The following is a 20,719-nucleotide window of genomic DNA, read 5'->3' as shown; positions in this document are numbered from 1 at the left end:
AACCATTTACTTGTTGCAAGTTGTAGTGAAAGTTTAAAGAAGGGACTAAACAAAACCTATTAGCTATGTGCATCTGTAAAACACCTACAAGAAACTACTCTAGCGTGCTCTTTCCTACAATAACAAAAACTAATCCATGTTTACTTAAAAAACCTACACTGAAATAAGGGCAAATGAAGTGACAACTAAAATGTCAAATGGTTAAAGAGTGACACTGCAGATTAGTACACTGCTCAAAAAAATAAAGGGAACACTAAGATAACACATCCTAGATATGAATGAATGGACTAATCGTATGAAATACTTTTGTCTTTACATAGTTGAATGTGCTGACAACAAAATCACACAAAAATTATCAATGGAAATCAAATTTATCAACCCATGGAGGTCTGGATATTGAGTCACACTCAAACTCAAAGTGGAAAACCACACTACAGGCTGATCCAACTTTATGTAATGTCCTTAAAACAAGTCAAAATGAGGCTCAGTAGTGTGTGTGGCCTCCACGTGCCCGTATGACCTCCCTAAAACGCCTGGGCATGCTCCTGATGGGGTGGTGGATGGTCTCCTGAGGAATGTCCACCCAGACCTGGATTAAAGCAACTGCCAACTCCTGGACAGTCTGTGGTGCAACGTGGTATTGGTGGATGGAGCGAGACTTGATGTCCCAGATGAGCTCAATCGGATTCAGGTCTGGGGAACGTGTGGGCCAGTCCATAGCATCAATGCCTTCCTCCTGCAGGAACTGCTCACACTCCAGCCACATGAGGTCTACCATTGTCTTGCTTTAGGAGGAACCCAGGGCCAACCGCACCTGCATATGGTCTCACAAGGGGTCTGAGGATCTCATCTCAGTACCTAATGGCAGTCAGGCTACCTCTGGCAAGCACATGGAGGGCTGTGCGGCCCCCCAAAGAAATGTCACCCCACACCATTACTGACCCACTGCCAAACCGGTCATGCTGGAGGATGTTGCAGGCAGCAAAATGTTCTCCACGGCATTTCCAGACTCTGTCACATGCTCAGCATGAACCTGCTGTCATCTGTGAAGAGCACAGGGGGCCAGTGGTGAATTTGCCAATCTTGTTGTCCTCTGGCAAATACCAAGCATCCTGCACGGTGTTGGGCTGTAAGCACAATCCCCACCTGTGGACGTTGGGCCCTCATGCCTCATCCTCATGGAGTCGGTTTCTGACCGTTTGAGTGGACACATGAACATTTGTGGCCTTCTGGAGGTCATTTTGCAGGGCTCTGGCAGTGCTCCTCCTGCTCTTTCTTGCACAAAGGTGGAGCTGGCAGTCCTGCTGCTGGGTTGTTGCCCTCCTACAGCCTCCTTCATGTCTCCTGATGTACTGGCATGTCTCCTGGTAGAGCCTCCATGCTCTGGACACTACGCTGACGGACACAGCTAGCATTGATGTGCCATCCTGGATGAGCTGCACTACCTGAGCCACTTGTGTGGGTTGTAGACATCATCTCATGCTACCACTAGAGTGAAAGCACCGCCAGCATTAAAAAGTTACCAAAACATCAGCCAGGAAGCATAGGAACTGAGAAGTGGTCTGTGGTCACCACCTGCAGAACCACTCCTTTATTGGGGGTGTCTTGCTAATTGCCTATAATTTCCACCTGTTGTCTGTTCCATTTGCACAACAGCATGTGAAATTGATTGTCAATCAGTGTTGCTTCCTGAGTGGACAGTGTGATTTCACTGAAGTGTGATTGACTTGGAGATACATTGTGTTAAGTGTTCCCTTAATTTTTTTGAGCAGTGTATAAACTGCACTCTTCCTAGTGTTCTAAACAAGAAAACCTCCAGTAACATAACACCAGAACATATTGTACATGGCTATCCAGACACAAATAAACCGAAATATGGCTAATAAATCATCAGCGGGATTGTTCCCACCAGCAACAGCAACTTGTTAGACTAAACTAGCTGTTGTCCTTGTGAAGTCATGTCAAGTGGAGAATGATTGCCTAAATTCGGGTTATCATGCTACAGGATATACTTGTATTTTCAGGCAACCTCTGCCAAAAACAGCAAAACTGATAGATGACGTTTTTGGCACACAATAGTTAGGCATTGGCCATTAGGCTAAGTTTCCACTTGTTTTTTTTTCTGGCAGTTTTTGGTATACTGCCATTGCAGTTTTTGAGCCAAAGCCTGAAATGTATTCAAAGGGAATAGGACATATAAAGGAAGGACGTACACTTCTCCTCCCTTATGGATCCACTTCTGACTTTGGCTCAAAAACTGCCGTGGCAGATATCCAAAAACTGCCAGAAAAAAAAGCCAAGTGGAAACTTAGCCTTACAAACAATTGTTTGCATCATTGTCTAATGGACTTTTTAAACTGGTCTATTTCATTTCTGTCAGATGGTTTACATACAGAAAAGGAGGCCACAGTTTGATAACATCAGGTAACACCTTGGTCTGGTCTGGCTCTCCTGCCAGAAATTTGAAGAGTTGAAGAATATTTTCTAATGCAATTCCTGCACTGCTTATAATGCACCAGTGTGCAATGGTGGATAGATAAATAGACAGCCATGTTTGTTAGGTCTTGAATTGTTTAGAAATCAAATGAAATGTAGGCCCTGTTTCACTTCTCGATCCCTTCAAGTGCATAGCTTTTTTTGGTTTGGTTTCTAGATTTTAGGCTAGGCTTACATATGTCCCGCGTCTGGTTCAGTGAACCCGGCCCAAAACTCGCCACAACTAATAATAATAAAAGTGCAAGAGTTGGCATCAATTGTTTAGGATCCATAGTACATTAATTGTGCAGAGGAACACAACAAGATGGGTTCTCGTGTTTGACGCCCATGCGGTGTGTTCCACTATCCGGCATCCAACTTGAGATGCCGGATAAATGTGAACTGTCCCATTCCAATGAATAGTATCAGTTCTATCGCTTTCCTTCTGGTGTTTTTCTACAGCGCCAGAGGGAAACGCCGTTGGGCGATGCACATATGAGAAGGGGGCCTTAGTCTGTAAAGTTTAATGGACAGGAAGCATAAGGATTATTAAAGGAATACTTACTAGTATTGGCTGAAGTGTTCCATGAGTGATGTACATGACATCACTGCTACAGATCCAGCAGGGAACACACCGGAGCAGCTAAAGCTTTGGAGGGATTTAAAGTTTTGTTTTGTTTTTCTATTTTACCCTGGTTTCACACATTACCTAGATGTTTTTGCCATTAGGGCTGACATTGTACATTTTCATGCAGTCTTTAGGCTCCATTAGTGAGATGGACAGACAGATTGCTTTGAATCTTTTTACTGATAATTTATTCAGAAAGTAATACAGTAAAGGCAGAGCTCAAGTCCTGCAGGAACTCATGGGAACATAGTTCCTGCACTTTTCCCACACCAGGAACACTATTCCCATTAGCAGGAGTCCTGCAGGACCAGCCTTTGAGTGGAAATCTTGGGTGAGTTCCCACACTTTTTTCCCAGGACTTGACCCCTGAGTAAAGGCCTATCAACTATAACAATGGCCTATCCCAAAATGACCCCAGCCTTGGATTGGTGGTTAAACAAGTCAAGCTTTACATTCTCTGCCAGCTAAACAAATCTCGAAGACAGTTTGTTTTCACAGGATACTGGAACTAAGCACCTCAAATGTTGTCTGTCTTCATTCTATTTGTCTTTATATATGACCTATATATCTATAAATACAAAAGCCGCAGCAGAACATCTAACTTCTTCACTCTACTGTTGTTAGAATGTTAGAACATCGAACGTCTTCACAATCCTACCTAGTGTGACCCTCAATGCATTGTGGGGTCTCTTCTATTGTAGTCTCTCTATATTTTGTTTTCTATGCCTAGTCAAAGATTAATTTCTAGGTTTGTGGATGGCGATAAAAGCACACCTACTATGAAAACAAAGGCAGGTTGTGCAATGTTATGGTAAACAAAGCTACAAGAACAGAACGCAAATGACATCATTCTCTATGATTGCTTCTTTATTAGGCTTTTCACACACTTCGTACATTGTGCTGTGGCCAAAACCAGCAGGATCTTGAAAATCACCCGAGTGCTGTGGGTAGAACTTGAAATTTAGCATGTAGCATAAGAGAATGGGGAGCACATGTGACTCCTTACCCCTTAAGGACTGAGCCCTTTTTCGCAATTCTGACCACCGTTGCTTTACGAATTAATAACGCAAAAATGCTTTTACCGAATATTCTGATTCTGAGATTGTTTTTTCGTGACATATTCTACTTTATTTTGGTGGTAAATTTTCGGCGTTACTTGCAGCCTTTTTTGGTGAAAAATCCCCAAATTTCATGAAAATTTAGAAAATTTAGCATTTTTCTAACTTTGAAGCTCTCTACTTGTAAGAAAAACGGATATTCACAATAAATTTTATTTTTCTTCACAAATATAATATGTCCACTTTATGTTGGCATCATAAAATGGACATATTTTTGCTTTTTGAAAAAATTAGAGGGCTTCAAAATAGAGCAGCAATTTTCAAAAATTTCATGAAAATTGCTAAATCTGAAGGGACAGATGTTACAGAACTACAACTCCCAGCATTCCTGGGCAGTCCAGGCATGCTGAGAGTTGTAGTTTGGCAACATCTGGAGGGCTACCGTTTGGGCACCACTGTAACAGTGGTCTCCAAACTGTGACCCTCCAGATGTTGCAAAACTACAACTCCCAGCATGCCCAGACAGCCCACTGTCCTGCTCTGCCATTGGTCAGAATCAGTTCTGACCAATAGCAAGGGATAGGGGAGGTCGCAGCACTACGACCTCACTCCTAGCCCTCAGGATGATTGGGGATGTCACTGACAGCTCCGATCATCCCTATTTTCCGGGTGATCGGGTCACCAGAGACCCGATCAGCCCGAAATAGCAGAATATTGCATGTTTGAATTGATATGCGATTTTCAGCTAACGCCGACATGAAGGGGTCTCTGGGCGATGTGCCGGGGTGCCTGCTGAATGATTTCAGCAGGCATCCCGGTCCGGTCCCCAACCGGCTAGCAGCGGGGACCAGAATTCCCACGGGCGCATGCATACGCCCCCCACGTCCTTAAGGACTCGGGATGCAGGGCGTATGCATACGCCCGGAGTCCTGAACAGGTTAAAGGGGATGTCTGCTTTAGAAAGAGTTTCTTTAAATACCTTGTTCAGGACCCTCTTCTATTAGCAAGGTCATGGAGTAGTAATAAAAAGTTTTTTTTTGCTCTGAAGGACCTGGTACATCCATGATTTACTCATATCCATAGATTTCAATGGTAATTGTGTAATGCTACATTAACTCTGCGGTGATGCTGCAGAAAAGTGAAAAATTTACAAGAAAATATTGATTTTCCCGTAATACACACCTCTGTTTTCTCATAGATTAAAGAAATATAATATTAAAAGCTAAGAATATATTTGTATAAAAATTACTTCTTTCTTCACTTATTAGACTTCTTTTTTTCCCCTCTACCCGTCCTAAACTGTTCACTTACTCACAAATAGTATTGGTAGAGAAGTGCAAAGGGAGGAGATTGATTTTGAGCTCCACTGAGAGATAAGGTTACAGTTGTCCACATATGTTCATAGAGAGGGAACAGAGAGGAAGAAGCAGGTGCAGAATACTAGCTGTTATGATGTCTACCATACAAAGTATACAGAGAAGAGGTGGGGATGTTTTCCTATCTTTCCCATACCACAAAGCAGCAGCAGACTCAAATGCACACAGACTCAAAGGCTGAAGCGAAAAAATCACTTTTGATCACATTGTTGTTTATAGGCTGCAAATGACTATATTACTTCAACAAGAACATGACTGGGTGTTCAGACCCCAACCGATCACTAGAACAAGCAGGGAGAGAAGTGCTCTAGCCATACTTTTCACATAGCAGTCAGTTGAACGTTCATTCTCCTGATCCTCAGATACACTGTTCAAAAAAATAAAGGGAACACTTAAACAATACAACGTAACTCCAGGTCAATCACACTTCTGTGAAATCACACTGTCCACTCAGGAAGCAACACTGATTGACAATCAATTTCACATGCTGTTGTGCAAATGGAACAGACAACAGGTGGAAATTATAGGCAATTAGCAAGACACCCGCAATAAATGAGTGGTTCGGCAGGTGGTGACCACAGTCCATTTCTCAGTTCTTATCCTTCCTGGCTGATGTTTTGGTCACCTTTGAATGCTGGCAGTGCTTTCACTCTAGTGATAGCATGAGACTGAGTCGACAACCCACACAAGTGGCTCAGGTAGTGCAGTTCAACCAGGATGGCACATCAATTCGAGCTGTGGCAAGAAGGTTTGCTGTGTCTGTCAGCATAGTGTTCAGAGCATGGAGGTGCTACCAGGAGACAGGCCAGTACATCAGGAGACGTGGAGGAGGCCTCTGCCTTTGTGCAAGGAAGAGGAGGAGGAGCACTGCCAGAGCCCTGCAAAATGACCTTCAGCAGGCCACAAATGTGCATGTGTCCACTCAAACGGTCAGAAACAGACTCCATGAGGATGGCATGAGAGCCCAACATCCACAGGTGGGGGTTAAGCTTACAGCCCAACACTGTGCAGGACTTTTGGCATTTGCCAGAGAACACGAAGATTGGCAAATTCGCCACTTGCGCCCTGTGCTCTTCACAGATGAAAGCAGGTTCACATTGAGCACATGTGACAGACGGGACAGAGTCTGGTGACGCTGTGGAGAATGTTCTGCTGCCTGCAACATCCTCCAGCATGAACGGTTTGGCAGTGCGTCAGTAATGGTGTGGGGTGGCATTTCTTTGGGGGCCACACAGCCCTCCATGTGCTTGACTGAGGATAAGGCACTGGCCTCCTAAGCCAGGGATTGTGGGTTCGAGTCCCATCTGGGGTGTATGCTAATTAGGCCCAGTGGCCTAATGGATAAGGCACTGGCCTCCTAAGCCAGGGATTGTGGGTTCGAGTCCCATCTGGGGTGTATGCCTGAGGTAGCCTGACTGCCATTAGGTACTGAGATGAGATCCTCAGACCATATGCTAGTGTGGTTGGCCCTGGGTTCCTCCTAATGCAAGACAATGCTAGACCTCATGTGGCTGGAGTGTGTAAGCAGTTCCTGCAAGAGGAAGGCATTGATGCTATGGACTGGCCCGCCCGTTCCCCAGACCTGAATCCGATTGAGCACATCTGGGACCATCTGTCTCGCTCCATCCACCAATGCCATGTTGCACCACAGACTGTCCAGGAGTTGGCAGATGCTTTAGTCCAGGTCTGGGAGGACATCCCTCAGGAGACCATCCGCCACCTCCTCAGGAGCATGCCTAGGCATTGTAGGGAGGTCATACGGGCACGTGGAGGCCACACACACTACTGAGCCTCATTTTTACTTGTTTTAAGGTCATTACATCAAAGTTGGATCAGCCTGTAATGTGGTTTTCCACTTTGATTTTGAGTGTGACTCCATATCCAGACCTCCATGGGTTGATAAACTTGATTTCCATTGATAATTTTAGTGTGATTTTGTTGTCAGCACATTCAACTATGTTAAGACAAAAGTATTTCATACGATTAGTTCATTCATTCAGATCTAGGATGTGTTATCTTAGTGTTCCCTTTATTTTTTTGAGCAATATATATATATATATATATATATATATATATATATATATATATATGTTTGGTTCGTTCATGTTCTGAATGGGGATAGGGGAGAAAGATGCTAACAGACACTTCACGCAGCAGCTTAAAACAAAAGCTTTGGACATGTTGAAATCAAACCTGCCCTACCCTTCTGTACCCCCAAAATGAGTGGGTTCAGCTGATTTTAAGATGTATTGCCAGTATTGGTGTTTTTTTTTTTATTTGTTATTTTTGCTAGAGGGAGACTGAAAAGGCCTTTATACACCCAAACAATATTTTTAGTTTTTGCTGTGTATTTCCATTATTTCCTCATAATTTTGTATTATGACAAACCCCAGAAAGGACTTTGTGTAGTGATTCTAGTGTTTAACCCCCCAAAAAACTATATTTTGTGTCATACTCATATTTTCAATTGTACATACACTTTTATATATAGGTCTTTTTTTCTGGTTGTGTAAAAATTGTTATCCAGCATAGGAACATCAGTTGCATTAATACTCATTTTGCTTTATAGTTTGTTTGTGAGTGGGAACTTGTTGCGGAGGAAGTTTATCTTTTACATATCAATTATTAATGTCAGCAACAGGACAGAACACTGTGCACAACACAGGAGCACTTAGTGACGCTTCAGCCTCATGCATTGATGCGTTCATGACAAGATAAACACCAGTAACTCTGGCTTTAAATGATATTGAGCAAACAATAATGCCTAAGGGCAAATCCTCTAAAGGTCAATCAATAAAATTTAGCCTCCAATTTTATTACTGGAAAAGAAAATGTATCCTGATTGATTCAAATTAAACTGGGTATTGAGTAAATTTACGTGGTACCTTAAAAGGCTAAAATAGTTAAATGTGTATTTGCATCAGTGGTCAAGTCCATTTTATCTATATGTTGGGTTTGCTGTCAGAGATATTTATTTGAAGTATTAAACTAGAAATGTTCATGGGGCCTTCAGGCAAATGACATTCGTACTGAAACAGCTATGAAATATTTATTATTGATTCTTTGAAACCATATGAGCATTAAGTATAAAGTACACTGAGTATAAAGTAGATTTAGAGGTGATTTGTAGTATTCTTATTCTAAAGTTACAGTCTATTTTACCAAAATTATAGAAGTGGAACTGTTTTTGTTTAATAACCTCTTCAAACAAAGATACATTGAAAAATATATATCTCTACCTTTTGCGTCCTATAATATTATACAACAGCTTTAAAGGGGTACTCCGCCCTTAGACATCTTATCCCCTATCCAAAGGATAGGGAATAAGATGTCTGATCACGAGGTCCTGCCGCTGGCAACCCCCGCGATCTTTGCTGTGGCACCCCAGACATTCGGTGCACAGAGCAAACTTCGCTCCGTGACGGATGGCTGGCGATGTGGGGCGGAGGCTTGTGATGTCAAGCCCCCTCCCATAGACTTGCATTGAGTGGGCATGGCTTTTATGTCACCAGCGTGGCCGGCTGTGACATCACTAGCCGGCGCTGCACCTGACGCTCTAAACCAATGCCGGATGCAGCAGGGAGATTGCGGGGATCTCCAGCGGCAGATGTAAGAAATATCATTAAACAGTATGGTTTTCAAGTAACAGTGCTATGCCATGTATCATACGAGCAATGACCTTGTCAAGGAGCCTGTTACAAGGCACGACTACTATGTGGGCAGGGACGTTTGAATGTTCACCCAATCAGCCAAATTCTGGATTCTGACGCCATTATACATTCATAGATTCAGAGAGGAACCCTGCCTGACTTTGAGTTGTAATTAAAACAATAATTGTATTTAGTTAAATCATTTTAGCATGTGTTACAAAACATATTTAGTCCATTTCTTTAGCTCTTAAAAAATTAATATCTTTGTGAAAAGAGTTGTCCATCGCTATCAGTAATCATTTAGGCTTAGTTTACACATTGGGCTCCGTCCCATTCTGGGTCCATTTGGATCTTTTCTTTTTTTTATGTGCTGAATGGATCTAGACATGTCGGAGCACAAGTGACATCTACAGGTCGTGACGAATCCCATTGACTTAAACGGGGTCCATCGGGGGTTTGGTATTTTATCGTTGAGCGGAGAAAAAAATAGGACATATAGTATTTTTTTCTCTACTCAATTCCTGTCGTCCGGACGGACTGCCCAACGGAGCTCCCTTTAGCACCATGACCGTGTGAATGAGCCCTTACCCTGTAAATAACACCTATTGCTTGTTGTGCAGAATATAAAGTTGTCAGTGTTCACATTGCAAATAAGTATGTAGTCGGCATGGGCAGAAAATCTGGCTGTGCTGAGTCCTTTAGATTTAGCATTGCTAGAAATATTCAGCCTAATCCCCGCTAATCATCAACAGATTCCAAAGGATTATCTTCCATTGCTGTACGCTGAAAACAGTTTTCTCCACACAAAAGTTTGTGTAGCTTTTCGGTCCTGTCTTGCTTCAATATATGAAAGACAACAGGAACTTTTTTTTGTATGACATTAGGGATAAAGAACAAAAACACAAAGACATACAGTGCCTTGATGACACTTTATTGACAGCTACCAAAGTGAAGTAAAGCCTTTGCGTGCCATTTTCAGCAGAAATTTTAGGTTTTCTCATCGCTGTCATATATTCATACTTAATCATGTTAGAAATGTTATGTTAGGGAGCACTGTTTATTTGTGTTTTTCCCTCAACAATTCCTTATTTTAGTAAAATCTAATCCACTTATAAAACCAGTTGCTTTTAATTAAATAATAACAAAATACCTGCAGTCTGAAAGCTCCCCATTTTATGTGTTTTATGTCTCCATCTTCCCCTTCCTATATTAAAGGGGTTATCCAGGAATAGAAAAACACAGCAACTTTCTATCAAAAAACGCTCTCCATCTGTCTCCAGGTTGAGTGTGGTTTTGCAGTTCAGGTCCATTGAAGTGAATGGAGCCAAGTTGTGAAACCACACCCAACCTGGAGACAGACGTGGAGCTGTTTTTGAAAGAAATAAACTTTTTTTTCTATTCCTGGATAACCCCTTTAATGAATCGGTATACATGATGGACACACTAGGGAAATTTACTAAGCAAAAGGTGCAAAAATTCTAAATCAACTGAAAAATGTGTTACATGTACGCTCCATACAAGTCTATGGGAGGGGGCGAGGTGGCCATCACGCCCCCTCCCATAGACTTGCATTAAAGGTGCGGGCTTTGACGTCACGTGGGGGCGAAGCCATGACGTCACGATGCTCCGGCTCCTGTATCACCTGTCATTACTCACAGAATGAGTTTGCTCTGTTCAGTCATGACATCGGGGTGCCGCAGCTGAGATCACGGGGGTCCTCAGTGGCGGGACCCCACAATTAGATATCTTATCTACTACCCCTTTAAATCATCTGGCAATGGCTACTTACCCTTTTCCAACTTAGAACAAATTGTATAGTTTTAGAAGCTGAGCTAGCGTGTATGTGTGTGTGGGGGGGGGGGGGGGGAATAGCTGTTGGTCAAAATAGCATGTGACTGAAAGTTGTCCCATGTATATGACAAACTTAATTGCAGTGATACATTATAGCAGAGGTACCCACCCCAGTCCTCAAGGCCCACCAACAGTCCAGTATTTGAGTTTTCCCAATTCTATTCTAATGAAGTAACTGGAAGAAAAAATGTTGGTGGGCCTTGAGGACTGGGTTGGTGATCACTGCTCTACAGCCATGGCCAATTTAGTTTCCAGCTGCAGTCTACTAGAGGACAGCAAGGGATTGAAAACCAACACTTTGGGCACCAACAGAGCTTGTCTAGTTCTTGCTGGATACATATCAGTCCATACTTCATGTATGCCAGAGCCATGACCAGATTGCACAAAATCCTTCCTTGGGTGGATAAAGTGACATCTCAGCATAGTAAAGCTAAAACCAATGGATGATGACTTTTTTAGTGATTCAAAGCAACAACATGCACATTTTTATTTTTGTCCAGCATCTTTTAGATATAATAGAATTATTTATATATATATATATATATATATATATATATATATATATATATATATATATATATACATATATATATATATATATATACATATATATATATATATATATATATATATACATACATATATATATACATACATGCAGTTTTTCTAGTAGCGGATCTGCATGCAAATTTCCATTTTTGTCCTTTTATCTTTTAGATATAATATAATAGAAAGTATTTCTACTAGCGATTCTGCATGCAGACAGTTGGCCTCCCTTATCTATAACACTTAGACATTTGGTTCAGCTGCAAAGAAAAGTGAGGGTGGAGGATTTGAAGAGTGAGCCTGAAATTCATTGAGCGGAGTAAGGAGGATGTTACATAAAAGACAGACAGCTGGAATTATTTTACTAATAAAAATGCTGTCTAGTCCGTCAGTACACAAAACTGGAGCATTGCATTGCTGGTCACTGTGCAGGAATGTCATCTGTGGTTCTATTAAAGAGCAGCTGAGAAGGTTTTAATATCATGAAGGTTATTAATCTTAATCCTCACACATCTAGGCAAAGACAACTCAGTCTTGGATTATTGTTACAGTCTGAGACATAGTTATCAGCTTCTGAAAGGTGATACAGGGAGGTAGTGTGTAATGGGTAAATATGGCTATAAAAAATGTCAGTATTTATCATATATAAAATATCATATCAATTAGTTATTTTAGTAATAATAACAATGTACAAAGCTTCTGCTATGTCCAGTGTTAAGTTTGGGGTTTGTTTTAATTTAAAATCTTGATTTACAGGATTGATTCAGACTATATTCAGACTAGTATTATGGCTCCTATTTATAATGAAGCCATGACAGCTACGACAGATCCATTTTCTATTAAATTTCCTGACTGATCCCATTGACTCATTCATTTGACCGGCCGAGGTTCTATTTTTTTTTAACAGCAAGAATTTGCTTTGCAGACTGCATTGTTTTTTTACGTCAGATATATTAGAAGGTGAAAGGTGGATGTGAACAGATATGTGCAGTAGAGAGACCAATGGCCCGTCACCAGCAGAACTAGGGTCTATGGAGTACAATGTAAAGGAAGGACTAGGGGATCCTGAGGTCGCTGGTTGGTCCCGGAGGTGAAATGTCCAAAATGAGACAAGAACAATGCTAACTACGAGAGAGGAAAGAGACTGCACTCACCCTCCAATGCCGGATTATTCTGTGTTCTGTGGGTGTAGACAGGTACAGCGGCGGAGGCCAGGACCAGGTCTGTCCCTGCCTCTGCCACTGTACCTGTCTAGTGGCAGTCTCTTTCCTCTCTTGTAGTTAGAATTTATTGTGAACAGAGCCTTAAGCATTATATGTGTCTATTAGGTCAAAGTGTCCTTGCCTTTCAACCAAGAACTTTCAGTCAGAAGTTTTGATCAGTCAAGGTCTCAGTGATGTGACTGCCATGATCAGTAGAACGAGCAGGGAGAAGCAACCACAGCTGCAACGCCCCCTTCCATAGACTGAATGGAGGGGGCATGGTGTGACATCATGACTATGGCCACCCAAAACCGGTGTTCTGAACATAAATGTTCAGAACGCTGGGGTGCCGGCCCGGCGATCAGACATCCTATCCCCTATCCATTAGATAGCTGATAAGATGTGTAAAGGCTGATAAGATCTTCAGCTCTGAAACATAATGCTGGCAGATCAGATTGCCATTTCAGTTTGGCAGGTTTCCTTTAAAACCAATATAGTTGACACGTTTCTAGCCATGTGTTCTGTAACACACAGCTAGTGAACATATATCAGATACATGTCTCCCACTACTAAAGTTCATATAGGGCACAATGGAAAGACAAAATAGTGAGACCCAAGCAATGCACGCCTGAATATCTATTTTCAGCTTATCTATCCTAAGTGAAGCTTGAGTGATCCTTCCCTGTCTTTCTTGTCTGTATTTTATCTAGTTTGTCTCTACCTATACTGTGGTCTAGACTGCTTCTCAATTTCTTAGTTCACCCATTATTGAAGAAAAAACAGGCTTATAGCAATGGCATCAAGAGTGTATATTTTATTGATAATAAAAGATTATGATCTAATTTACTTTGTTCACAGTATTTTGCTCTGTATTTTTAAACAAAACCAGGAGTGGAACTAACACAGAAAATGTTTTCAAGTGTTCCAACTTTGCCAGTATCGGCTCATGCCAACCTGACAATGGCAGTAATAGTAGCATAAGGGATGAGGAACACATGGTGTTTTGGTTCATGAATGGTGAAAGTACTAGGAACATCAGGGTAGCCCAGCATACCTTACATCTAGCAGCAAGATCACATGACCCCAGGTTATCAATTCAATGCGTAATTTAAGAGGCTGATAAAGCTCTATGCACTGTACTGCGGCCATCATCTTGGAGAGAAAAGGCTGAGAGAAAGTAGGAACTACGGATCCCAGAAAGCCTTATCTAATCCAATAGAATTTGAAAGAAAGCTGAGCAAAGCATTGAGTAGTGGGCTGACCTCACATAGTGACCTCCTGTCAGCTGCATTTCTGTGTCCATTTGGTGCACTACAAATCCCAGCTAGCAGTGTCACTACAGAATGAGCTCATGAAAGCTATCGCATTAAAAGCTGATAAAAGCATTGAGCAGTATGCGGACCTCAGACAGTGACTTTCTGTCACCTTTATTACTGTGTCCAGTTTGTGCACTACAAATCCCACCAGTCTGACTGCAGAACAAGCCCATAAAAGCTATCATATTACAAAACCTAGCAAGCTGAGCAAAGCAGAGAGCTAACCTTTATTTTGACATAAATACACATTAAAAACATTGTGAACGTGGAATGCGCATTTTAGATAAAGTTACGTGCATTTTTTTGGGTACAATCAAACATGTAGCATTTCTACATGAGTTTAATATAAATATGCATTTTAAAACATTGATAATGAACGTGAAATAGCTATCTAAAGCCAAGCTACATGTATCTTCTGGGTTTTATCAAACATATAGTATTTATCTCTGTGTTTAACAGATATATGCAATTATAAGCATTGAGAGTGACTGCAGAATAGCCATCTATGGTCAAATTACATGTATCTTCTTTGTTTAATCAAACATATAGCATTTCTTCCTGTGTTTAACACAAATACACATTTAAAAACGTTAAGAGTGAACGGTGACAGCCATCTAAGGGCAAGTTACGTGTATTGGAGAGGAGTAGCTTTAAAAACATGTATCTGTTGATGTTCAATGATGATGAATTAGATAATAAAAGTTTATAAATAGCACATGCTATATGCAAATTACCACTGAAGACAAACACACCCTTTTTGACTTAAGTGCCACCTTCAGCATTAAGACATCTTATTAGTGTCCAGCTCTTGTGGCATGTGACGTTTGTGCAGTGTAGCAATGTGCCCTGGCCTTGCTGCTAAAGCTGACTTGTAATGATGTATCCTGACCTGTAGGAAATCAGTCGAGCCATTAAAAGGGTACTGGAAAAAAAATTTTTTAAATCAACTGGTGCCAGAAAGTGAAGCAGATTTGTAAATTACTTCTATTTAAATATCTTAACCCTTCCAGTACTTATTAGCTGCTACATGTTCCAGAGGAAGTTCTTTTCTTTTTACATTTATTTTGTGTCTAACCACAGTGCTCTCTGCTGACACCTCTGTCCATTTTAGGAACTGTCCAGAGTATGAGCAAATCCCATAGCAAGCCTAGCCTGCTCCGGACAGTTCCTAAAACGGACAGTGGTGTCAGGAGAGAGCACTGTGGTCAGACAGAAAGGAAATTAAACAAGAAAATAACTTCCTGTGGAGTATATAGCAGCTACGTACTGGAAGGATTAAGATTTTTAAATAGAAGTCATTTACAAATCTGTTTAACTTTCTTGTACCAGGTGATTAAAAAAAAAAGTTTTCCAGGGGAGTACCCCTTTGAGGGCATATTTAGGGACTGGTTAGCCTTACTTTATAGGAGAGCAGTACCACCACATGAACCTTTATCAGTAATTTCACATGTTTGAACTTCTTTTATTATATAAGGCAGCAACAAATAACATAGAGGGGAATGCTTATATACCTACTTCCCTCCAGTATAAGGCACTGGTGCCAGTTTAGGAAAAATGTCTTGACAGGTTCCCTGGAAGCTTATAGTTTAAACACTGAAATAAGGTGAGGCGTCAGGCTTTAGTTCAAATCTGTGCTCGGCACAAGTGGGCACTTGCTCACTGCTCTTGATGTTTCTTGAGAACGGTACATTTCTTTCTTGTTGCATTAACTATTTTGCTGCCAATATGGCATTTGGCCATAGTACACGCAGTGTTTTTTACCTTCACACAAATATACTGTATATCTGCTATTACTTACATACATTCCTTAAAAATGTATTCTTATTGTCTTATATATTATATACTATGATATAGCTCTCCATGTGTTAATGTATTTTAGACCAATGAATATGTTCTCACTTAGACAACCTTTTTTTGAAGGTTCAGCTCCTGAATCCCCCAGCAATCTGCTAAGTGTAGCCAAGCCACAAATATGAAAGAAATGTGTGGGTTCAGAAGTGTAAGTGCACTAGGGCACCCACACCAACCATGTGCTCTTTGTAAAATGAGTGTCTTTTAATTTGGCAGACAGACCTTTGGACCCCCTCAACTAACAGGATCCACAGGTGACCTTTACCTCTGCACCCCTACAGGGCATATAGACAAAGGTCGTGTTCAAACAAACAACTAAACTTTGTCATATTTTTAGTGTATACTTTTCTTCTCAAATAAATTGTTACTTTACAGCAAAATGACTTTGACAGGAAGGAGGTCTTGAAAAAGATGTTCCAAACCATTTAAACATATGCTAAACACTGTTCTTTAGCAGAACTGATTGAAAGTATTGTGAAGTATAAAGTACAGAGGACTATGATTTACTATAGTGTTGAGTTAAAATGCTACTGTATGTACCTCTGTGTGAACCTGACCCCACAACTGTATGGGAATCGCATATATAAGCAGAGTTACAAATGATTGCCATTTATACTCAATCCTGATTGACGTAATATAGATATATATGTGCGTGTGTGCTTGCTCATGGGCTCCCCAACACAAATGATCCCCTTAGAGTGCCAAGGACCACCTTATTATGCAATATACCAAAACCCAGGGCACTAAGCCAGGGTCACAAGATCCCCTTAGATAAACCCCCCTAAAAAATATAAGTCTACTATACTAAAATGATATGTACATTTCAAAACCACTAGGTCACAGTACCAGACGTAACTGTATATAGGGAATGATCCCACTGTGTAGAGAACTGCAGTTTTCCCTTATAGCTGGATTACTGCGACTCAATTAAAACCGTGAAATTTGCCCCCCTCTACTAGTTTCAGTGCACCATCACCGTCCACAGGAGGATTGTAAGGCATGGGCTCAAGTGGTATAGAAACTCTTTAACAGTATACGTAACTACTAGTAAGTAGTAGAAGAAACATAGAAATAACTTCAAAACAAGACTAGTCAAAAGCCAAAATTAATTTGCTGAGTCATTTTATGGCTTTTGTTGCCCCAGAGGTATAATGTGAAATTCCTTGGGCTTTAAAGAGAATCTGACAGCTATTTTACCTAAGCTAAACCTAATATATTGGGTTATAGTGTGGGTAAATAGCTGTAAAAAGAAGTGTCTACGTTATGTATGTCTGAAATTCTGCCCGTTAGAAGCCCCTTGGAGGCGGGTAAAGTAGGGAGCAAAGCACACCACATAAACACCCTCCCTGCTCTGAGGCCACGAAAGGGAGTGGGCCGGGGCGGAATATTGATGAGCTATAGTAAGTAGCTTCTAATGGGTAGAACTTCAGACATACGTAAAGGAAACATGTAAATTACACTTCTTTTTATAGCTATTCACCTGCACTATAACCTAATATATATATATATATATATATATATATATATATATATATATATATATATATATAATGATATTATTTAGTTAAATGGGCACTGTCAGATTTAAAAACTTCTTATTTGTTGTTCACCTTGGCAGAATATTAACCTTTCTAGTATACTTAATTAGAAAAATGTATTTCCTTTTTATAGAAATCATGGCTTATAAAATTATGGCACAGGCATGGACAAAGTCCAGTAAGTGAGAGAAGGTTAACACTCCTATGTGCTCTCTTCTGTCTGATAGAACTGGGCTTTGTCCTTAAAGGGGCACTCCGCTGCTCAGTGTTAGGAACAAACTGTTCCGAATGCTGGAGCCGGCGCCGGGAGCTCATGACGTCATAGCCCTGCCCCATCATGACGTCACACCCCGCCCCTTCAATGCAAGTCTATGGGAGGGGCATTACGGCCATCACGCCCCCTCCCATAGACTTGCATTGAGGGGGCGGGGTGTGACATCATGAGGGGCAGGGCTATGACATCACAAGCTCTGGTGCCGGCTCCAGCGTTCGGAACAGTTTGTTCCTAACGCTGAGCAGTGGAGTACCCCTTTAAGGAGTTAAGTCACTGTTAGCAATGTGATACTGTACAGGTGGCAATTGGCGCGAACCTCTAATTTAAAGAAGCAGTGCTTCACAATAGTATAAAAAAATGACATTTTAGACTGTATTTACAATAGATCTAATTGTTAATTATGCATAATAGTAAACTTCATTATTCTGCTCTGCACTTTTGTAAGGAGAAAACTTACTTACATACATACTTTCTTGTTGTCAAAACAATAATTTCCTATTAACATAGATAAAAATAGGTATAGAGTATAATAATGAGTTAGAAGCATAATAAAACGAATGTCATAGGCATCGTTCTTTTCCTAGATACATGAAAGAATGCATATCAGCACAACCAGGACTAGTCTGTACCAGTCACATACATCATTGATGATGGAAAGTTAATAGATTACTAACTTCTATGTCCGGAGCAATGACATGTCAATTAAAGGCTTGCACATATACCCCTCCTAGTTCTGGAGCATTTGGATACATGCAATCTATGTACACCTATATTGCACCCAAAATATAAAGTCTACTAAAAAAAAAATGATGAAGGCTTTTTTTTCTATACAGCTGTAATTCTAGCCAATCATATGTGAGCCCTATTGGCCAGAAGCTTTTTCTTGCAGTGTTCCTTTCATGTGTGTACAGGAAGAGTTGCCCTTTTTTCTGGCCATTACACAACATGTATATGGCACATTTTCATGAGTTTATCTTCTGCATGCCTCATCTCTAGTTAGCAGTTACCCCTGAACTGGTGGGTAAAGCCTAGCCTCTATGATGTCTACTATACTTTGCTTGCAAACAGCAGAGGAAATGCTACTCACTGTATCTCTATAACACACCCCTGGAAGCAGCAGCAGCAAATAGGACATCATTAAGCAATACTGAGGCATGAAATCTGTAAACCACTTGATAAACACTTTATAGGGCTTTCAACCATATCTTTTAGTGTCTATTAGATGTCTTTGGGCAGCATGTAACTTGATCCCTCACAAATGTTGTACAGTGGTTTACCAGGGAGTGGTTTACCTTTCCTTTCCGCTCACATAGCACCATCTAAACCTAGTTCATCAGTAACCCCTTCTCTCTCCACATGCCATCTATAGTACTGCCTTCATTTGTGGTTGCCTGACCAATGTACTGCTTGTTGTCCATAGAATTACCTGGTTTTGGGTGATTTTCTTAAAATGGAAAAGTTGACATTGTTTAGTACTATAGTTATAGTCATTGTGTTTGTTAACCATTTATCAAAAAATATTAGGGGCTATGTAAAGTAAACTTCCCATATGTTCTATAGGTGATGTTTGCTGTACTTTCCAGGAAAATGTCAATACATGTCTTCAGTGAAACCTGTTCATTTTAAAGAGAACTCCTTTTGTGAAAGGTGACTGGGTTTACTGTGTGGGTGTGTGCACTAATCTCTGTTCAGTGAAAGTGTATTGTATCTGCTCATGGGGTTGTTAAGGAGCCCATGCACCTTTATATGTCAGACAACATTCACCTCTACTCTCCAGCAACAGATGATGTTGAAGAATTGAAGGATCGGGAATTTTGTATCTTTAATGCTCAACCCTATTATTCAGGGATATACAAGTGGCTGACAGAGCTGTCTGGCTACAGCTGACCCCTACCCTCTCCATAGAGGAAACATGAATGTCTGGCCTTCCCTATCTATTTATCTATCTATCTCGGTCTTCCATTTCATCATTCTATTTGGGAATACCATTATTCTGAATACAATTTTAAACAAAAAGCAAAGTTTATTTAAATGTATTTCGCAATTCCTAACAGTTGGGACAACATTCTACCTGAAAAGCAAGACCATACACATCTATATGCGGGTTCCCATTAAATATGACATAGCATTCTTTATGTGTTACCTCTTCTTACTTCTCGGTTCCACCACAGGTTTTGGCACTCTATACAACACAGGAAATGAGTACAAGAATAAGTAGCACAGATTTGTCATGCTTACGTACAACTGACTCTGCAAACTGTGCCTGGTTTACTCATCCATTGGTGACAGGTACACCACCTGAAACATGCAACATGCCCACGTTATATTGCAGATTAGTAATGATCAGTCGGTAAAGACGTGTGAAAGTCACTGAGGTCAAATGATGCATTGAATGGAATATTTCAATAAGTGTAATCGATTATTATATTGTGTCCTATAAACGGTAGTACAGCTTTTCCACTAAAATCTCTTGTTTTATACGAAGACCGGTTGATAGTAAAAGAGCTTTGAATCAACTCTTCCAGTGTAAATGCTTTATCATAACTGAGGTTTTCCAGGCGTTGTTTCAGAGTGGCATAAAAAATAATATACAGTAGATGGGCCGTACAAAAATATAAAGAACAATGCAGATTAAGATGACCCAACTGAGACCTGAAGGCCAGAGGGGAAATGTAAAAAATAGTTTTGAAAAGACACATAGATGAAGAAGTGGTATGGATCAATTCTTAACACATTATAAACAGATAGTAACACTTGCATACATGGGGAAAACAAAGAGAAGAGCAGGGGGGTACAGTGGCAACAAGCTCCGTTTCGCACACTTAAGTGGTTCGTCCGGCCATATGGCCGGACGAAGCACTTAAGTGTGCGAAACGGAGCTTGTGAACCTGCTATACATTCCTATAGCCAGAGCACCACCAACACAACATTAGCAAGAACCAATACTACAGAGC

At 40.8% G+C, this 20,719-nt stretch overlaps 1 protein-coding gene and 1 non-coding gene across 2 annotated transcripts in view; both read left to right on the top strand.

Moving 5' to 3' along the window:
• LOC130273542 (epidermal growth factor receptor-like) overlaps positions 1–20,719 on the top strand; it is a 221,210-nt gene that overhangs the window by 45,200 nt on the left and 155,291 nt on the right. The window lies entirely within an intron of this gene.
• On the top strand, positions 6,861–6,933 carry TRNAR-CCU (transfer RNA arginine (anticodon CCU)). The gene has a single exon. It is a non-coding gene; the product is annotated as a tRNA-Arg (tRNA).

This window comes from Hyla sarda, chromosome 5 (genome assembly GCF_029499605.1).
Source record: "Hyla sarda isolate aHylSar1 chromosome 5, aHylSar1.hap1, whole genome shotgun sequence".
Taxonomy (NCBI): Eukaryota; Metazoa; Chordata; class Amphibia; order Anura; family Hylidae; genus Hyla; species Hyla sarda.
This window is presented reverse-complemented; position numbering and strand designations above follow the sequence as displayed.